Raw genomic sequence first — 7,518 nt, 5'->3', positions numbered from 1 at the left:
CAATAAGATAAGAAAAGGAAATTAAAGGCATAAAGATTGAAAAGACAATAAAATCCAAAGAAACTTCAGATAATTAGGAATAACTGGAGAGCTTAGAAAGGTAACTGGGTATAATGTGAATATATAAAGGACAATTCCATTTCTGTAAACTCAAAACAATTAGAAAATGTAAAAAAAATACCATTCAATGAAAAAAATCTTCAAACTCACTCAAAATTAGAGCAATGCAAATTATAGCAATACTGAGAGAATATTTCTCACCTAATATGTTGTCATAAATTAAAAAATATGACAACACATTCTGTTGGAGAGGCTGTGGGGAAAGAAGCTCTTTCATACTTTGCTGATGGCAATGCAAACTGGTACAACCCTTCTGAAGGACAACCTGGCAATGTCTGATATGCAAGAAAGAGTTAACCCAGCCACCCTGACTTGCTGGCACATTCTCAGAAGGTTCTGCTTAAGTGACTAGTCCTTGGCTGGCTCCTGGGAATTGAGCTCCTGGAGTATTCCCTGTGCTACGATTAACAGTGTTTTGCATGTTTGGAGCCTTGAAATACACTACAGCAACTTGTCTAGATAGTTTGTGCCTTATGCTGCACATCGCCTTTCCTTCTTGAAGTCTGAGATTAGGGAAGGAAGTTTCAGTGACTACACTTAGTCATGAAGACACTGCGTGTTTATGTAACCAACCCCCAATAAAAACCCTGAACTCTAAGGCTCAAGGAGGTTCCCTGGCAGAAAAGCCTTCACACATGTTGTTGCAGTTCATTTCTAGGGGAGTGAGGGCACCCTATGTAATCCCACTGGGAGAGGACCATTGGAATATGCTACCTGGTACCTCCAGACTCCACCCAATGTGCCTGTTCCCTTTATTGACCTTGCATTGTACTCTTTTGCTGTAATAAATTGTAGCAGTTAGTATAATAACTTTTGAGGCTTGTGAATGCTTCTAGTGAATCACAGAACCTAGGGGTGGTCTTGGGACCATTCACACCTAAAAAAAACTATGTATGAGGCTGGGAACAGTGGCTCATGCCTGCAATCTGAGCATTTTAGGAGGCAGAGGCAGGTGGCCAGGAGTCTGAGACCAGCCTGGGCAACATAACAAGATCCTGTCTCTACAAATATAAAAAAAATAAAAATAAAAGATACATGCACTTACTTTTTGACTTAGCAGTCCCACATCTAGGAATTTACCCTGGAGAAACACTTTCAACCCTAAGAACATACATATGTACAAGGCTATTCACTGTAGCATTGATTGTATTACAAAATATTGGAAACAACCGAAAGGTCCATATATAAGAGAGTGATTGAATAAACAGTATGGTATATCCACACTATGCAATATTATGAAGCTGTAAAGAAGGGTGAGGGAAATTTTTATGAACTGATATGGAATGAGTTCCAGGCCATGTTGGTAAGTAGGAAAATCAAAATAGTCAATAGTGCCTATGGTAAGCTACCCTTCATATAATAAATGAGCAAATAAGAGAATGTGCATGTATCTCTCATATGTGAAAGAATACAGGCAGATTAAGTCACAAACTAATGACCTGGTTATCCATGAGAGTGAGTGGGTGGGAACAGGTGAAAAGAATGGGGAATGGAATGGGATGAGTGGGATGGGAGGGGAGGGACCCTTCTCTGAGTATAGCTTTTTGTATAATTCTGACTCTTTGAACCATAGCAAAGTTTCACATACACCCTGTGCCCTAATAAGTAATTAATAAAAACCAACCAGGATAAAGAGGGAACCCAACCAGTAACAAGGAAGCCTAACTGTAATACAAATAGACACCATGACTGCATTGAAGAGGGTGGGGAGGAAAAGAACTAATTCAAGTAACGTTGAAAAATAGCATTTTGCCTACATATTGTAAAGCTGAGGATGAAAAGACCTCTGTACACCAATGTTGTTGCCCTAGTTAGCCAATTTATCACAGGGTGGATTTGCCATTGTGAAGCTGCTTTATGTGTATGGTGGATTTAAGTATAAATAAGGAACTGTATTGTAGATAATAAGAACTAGGTTTCTGTCAGAAAAAGGTGTCACAACTAAGACCAGAATGAAGACTGTGGTATTGGATTAGAATCAAAGGTGACACAATGAACGTGTAGATAGACAGATGACAGACGGTAGATATGGAGATGTGTGTGTGCACGGACATTTCCTAGCTCTGTCCACTGAGATGACCTAGACACGATAATGCCTTGTCGCGATGAGCACACATAGTATTCAGATCTTTTTTTTTTTTTTTTGAGACAGAGTGTCACTCTGTTGCCCGGGCTAGAGTGCCGTGGCGTCAGTCTAGCTCACAGCAACCTCAGACTCCTGGGCTCAAGCGATCCTCCTGCCTCAGCCTCCCGAGTAGCTGGGACTACAGGCATGCGCCACCATGCCCGGCTAATTTTTTCTATATATTTTTAGTTGTCCAATTAATTTCTTTTTATTTTTAGTAGAGACAGGGTCTTGCTCTTGCTCAGGCTGGTCTCGAGCTCCTGAGCTCAAACAATCTGCCTGCCTCGGCCTCCCAGACTGCTAGGATTACAGGCGTGAGCCACCATGCCCGGCCTAGTATTCAGATCTTGGCCTCAAAATGAAGGAACCAGAGTTCTTTGGAGAAACGATTGATTCCAAGGTGGGAGCAGGGAAAGTACACGATGATTATTGAATATCTTGTGGTGCCAGAAAGCAAGGAAGTGCCCCTAAAGTAATGGGGGCCTGTCATTAGGACACAGGATCCAAAGTGAAGGAGTCCGCAATGGCTACATCCGGGACAATTTGTAGCAACAAAATTGATAGTAGCAGTAATAGATTATAACTCACAAAATAAATATATATGAATCCAGAATAATCAAAATAAATAATTGAATAAATAAATAGAAGAAAAGAGCTTTGCATTATTGTAGAGCTCTACATTAATAAATGTAGAAAGAATGATAGAAATACAAAATCACCATTTGGCAAACACCACAGTTATTATTGTTGCAGACAAAAATCATTGACGGATATTAAAATTAGAGGATGAAAATATGATAAGAAACACATATTTGCATAGTCTCAAAGTATCGTTCCATAAGATACTTATCGTCCACAAAAGGGAAAATGATAACTGTGGTAAAGAAACTTGGCTGATAGCATTTTAACCAAGTGATCGAAATTAAAATCACCAGTAATGGAACATGTTAACCTCATATATCTCTTCATATGATTCACCAGAAGGGCAGAACCGCACTTCTGAGCTATTCTTGCCAAGAAACCATAACCTTAATGTTAATACAATCATGAGAAAACAGCAAACAAATTTAGGGGCTTTCTACACAATAACTGACTAGCACTTTCGCAAAGTATCAAAGCACGAAGGCTGAGGAACTCTCCCAGACTAGAGGAGACTGAGAGGACATGACAACTACGTGCCGTGTGGGATCCTGGATTGGGTCTCAGCCAGGAAAAGGACGTTAGTGGGATGATCGGCCAAGTCCAAGCATGGTCTGTAGATTAGTTAATAGTATCGTGTCAACGCCAATTTCCTGGCTTAGATAAGTAGGATGCTGACATTAGGGGAAGCTGCATGTCGAGTAAGTGGAAATTCTGTGTATTTCTCCTGCAACTTTTTGAATGACTCTAAATTATTTCAAACTAAAAAGATCTTTAAAAACAGGGAAATTTTTAAAAGATATCATTTATAACATTGAAATATAAATTTGAAGTGATCTAACAAAATATGTACCAGACGCCCTTTAGGATGGTTATTGTTAGTATTCAAAGAAACAAGAACAGAAAATAAGTATTGGCAAGGATGTGGAGAAATTGGAACACTTGTGCATTGCTGGTAGGAATGTAAAATTGTGCAGCTACTGTGGACAACAGTGTGGTGGTTCCTCAAAAATTAAAAACAGAATTACTGTTTGGTCCAACAATCAACTTCTGGGTATATACACAAAGGAATTGAAAGCAGTAGCTCAAAATGAGATTTGTACACCCAGGTTCATAGCAGCACTGTTCACAGTGGCCAAATGGTGAAAATAGCTCAAATATCCACCAATGACGGATGAATAGATGAATAGGTATATGACAAAATGATCAACATCATTAGTCATCAGAAAAATGCAAATCAAAACCACCAGATATCATCTCAACCCAGTTAAAATGGCTTTTATCAAAAAGACTGGCAATACCGAATGCTGCCAAGGATGTGGAGAAATGGGAACCCTTATACACTGTTGTTGGGAATGTGAATTAGCGCAACCACTACGGAGAATAGCGTGGAGGTTCCTCAAAAAGCTCAAACTATAACGACTATATGACCCACCAATCTCACTGCTGGGATTGATGGTTACCAGAGGCTGGGAAGGGTAGCAGGGAGCAGGGATAAAATGGCGATGGTTAGTGGGCGCAAAAATATAGCTAGCTATTTAGATAGAATGAAAAATATTTGATAGCACAACGAACTGACTATAATCAACAATAAGTTAGGGTATACGTTAACATAACTAAAAGAGTGGAACTGGAATGTTCCTAACACCAAAAAGTGTTAAATGTCTAGATGATGGATACCCCAATTACCCTGATTTGATTAATCCACATCGTATGCCTGTGTGAAAATATCACATGGACCCTATTAAGATACCCAACTACTATGCAACCAGAATAATTAAAAAAAATTAAAAAGATAAAAAACAAAGAGAATTTAAAAAAAGAAACAAGCAAGACTAGATATTGTTTAGGTAAGTCATGCAATAACACAAGTTTTTTAACGCAAGGATGAAATTCAGGAAATCATGTCTTGGGAGGCAGAGGGAAGATGTCGGGGAAGAGGTAGCTTTAGCTCATTAGTAAAGCTCTGGGTCTTTGGTTGGGTGATGGGTTCACAGGTGTCTGTTTTTATTTCAGGAAAATATTTTGCCCAAGCACCCTCTCCTGAAACAGACACTCATTCTTCCTGCAGGGCTTCTTCTCCTCTGATGGAGACGGATAAACGCAGCAGTCACACGCTGTGACCGCAGGGTACACCCTGATTACTGAGCCTCTGCCTGCTGCTACTTGCTCCTAGTATTTTCTTCAGCCCAAACGCATCTGCACACTGATCATGTCAATGGCTGCAGAATTTTCATCAAGGCTCTGGTAGCTTCCTGGCTGCTCATGCACTATCTCAGACAACTCTTCTATGCACATCCATGTGCACAAGGCTCTCTTTGTACCTGGGCTAGTGTCCCAGGAGTAGGATCATTATGTGGCTCTTGTAGCAAAGGTTCATATTGTTCTCCAGAAAGAGCAAAGCAGTTCAGAGTCCGCCACAGTCCATGAGGCGTGTGTTTCCTTACAGTGCCACCAGCACTGGGCTTTATACTTTGTATTGATTTTGGGTCATTTTGTAGGTATGATGGGACACCTTGTCTCTGTTGTGATTTTTTATTGATTTTTTTTATTCTGTTGGAGGCTGCGCCCTCACATCGTCAAGTTAGGTGTCCTCTGAGGGGACACTTGCACACATTCTCACTTTTCCTATGCCTTGGCCCCTTGTCTAGTGGGAACTTGTTCCCTAAGCACTGAAGAGACATATTTTAGACGATAAACTGAGGCATCCTGTCAAGCTCTCATTTCTGCCAAGCTCCCTGCAGATTCCCAGTATCCCAGGAACATTTCTCCAGAGAACTCTCTAGAGGAGGGGCCCTCGCCTGGCTGAGGATGGCACAGTGACGGGCTGGAGGGTGGGGAGCTCTGGGGAGGCTGAGTCGTGTCTACCAAGTCCACTCCCCAGCCTGGCCACCAGCCCTCAGGGTGCCCTCACCTGGCATGCTACCAAGCTGCCCTGCTCGCCCCAGCTAGGGCTAGGACCTCTTTCGGAAGCCTCCATGAGCCCTGCACTCCACTCGGGGACAGGGTGGATGGGGATGGAGAGCAGCTCACTGTCTGCTTGGGGAGAAGGAGCCAGGTCTGGCCACCTGGACCGGAGCTCAAACTGTGTCCGCGAGCACATCCCGTCCCTCTTGGGACCCCAGATTCCTATCAGTCACACTTGGGGGCTCCATCCCTCTCATACTGCGACTCTGCTGTCCCATAATCCAGGTGAGAAGTGTTGAACTCATTGCCCTGGGAACAAATCCAACCTGCAGACACATTTCCCTTGGCTGGCCCATGTGGCGCCTCCCTGTATGTTGGGCCATGTGAACTAGCTGCCGACAGGAGATTTCACGTGAGTTCAGCGTTTCCTTTCTGAAGTTAGAGCGCTGGGACAGCATTCCCACAGGGCAAGAACTGGCAAAGCAGAGCAGGGACCCTTCTCTACACTGAAGACCTGCTCTGCTTAGCCAAGTCCTGGGACTTCTGGTTTATTCCAGCAGGAGGTCCAGCAGGGGGGGCACCACTGCCCTTGTCATTCTGCTGCCTGCCTGGCCCAGAGTTCAGGGTCCCTGTCCTCAGCAGACACAGCGGGTATACAGGAGGCAGAGAACACAAGAGGAAGAGCGTGCTTAGGGGCGTGTGTGTGTCGGTGGGGGAGGCTGAATAATGGTCCCCCCGCAGGAATCTATGTCCCAATCCCCTGAACCTGTGAATTTGTTACCTTACAAGCCAAGGGATGAAAGCTGCAGATGGAGTTGAGGTTACTAATCAGCTGACTTTCAAGTAACTAAAGAGACTGTCTTGGATTACCTGGTGGGCCCAGTGTAATCACAGGATCCTTAAGTGTGGAAGTGGGGGCAGGGGAGTTGGAACCAGAGAAATGCAGCGTGAGAAGGATTTGACCCGCCACAGCTGGCTTCGAAGATACAAGGGGTCCTTGAGCCGAGGAAGCAGCAGCTTCTGGAAGCTGGAAAGGCAAGGAAAGGATTCTCCCGTGCAGCCTCCAGACAGGAACGCAGCCCTGTCGACACCTTACTTTTAGCCTGGTGAGACCCGTTTTGCACTTGTGATCCCCAGAGCCCTATGAGGGAATAAATTCATGCTGCTTTAAGCCACTAAGTGTGGCAATTTGTTAGAGCAGCCGGAGGGGACAACCGGGGTGGACGTGTGTGGGGTTGGAGGGCATGGCGGCGGACACAGGCAGTTCTCAGGTGGGGACGGAGAAAACCTTTGCTCTGCTCACAGAGGTCTGGCTTCTGGGCCGGAGCCAGCTGTACCAGCTGCCCCTGTAGGGGCCCCCGGGATGTCCCCCCCACCACCACCTGAGCACCCACAGTTGCCTAGCAGTCTGTGAGGCCCCAGAGCACTCACTCCCCCTACTGACCCCGCAGGTCCCCTGCCAGGCGGACAGGTGAGGCAGTTGGTTCTCAGCGAGCAAAAGAGGAAACTGAGGCCTAGACGGGTACAGCCAGGAGCAGCACTCCACCTGAGGGCAGGAAATGGCCAGATGCCCCACCTGAGAACTCACGTTTCTCGGAAGGGCAGCCAGGCCCAGGCAGGGTCCTGTTCACATCTGTGCTGAGCACGTGGCCCCACAGTTGCCAGGTGTCATCTAATTGTCACCCTCCACACACCCTCTCTGTCCCTCCTCTCTGGAGATAGGACAA

The sequence above is a fragment of the Propithecus coquereli genome, unplaced genomic scaffold (assembly GCF_000956105.1).
Source record: "Propithecus coquereli isolate 6110/MARCELLA unplaced genomic scaffold, Pcoq_1.0 Scaffold1, whole genome shotgun sequence".
NCBI classification, from domain to species: domain Eukaryota; kingdom Metazoa; phylum Chordata; class Mammalia; order Primates; family Indriidae; genus Propithecus; species Propithecus coquereli.
Note: the sequence above shows the minus strand (reverse complement) of the source record.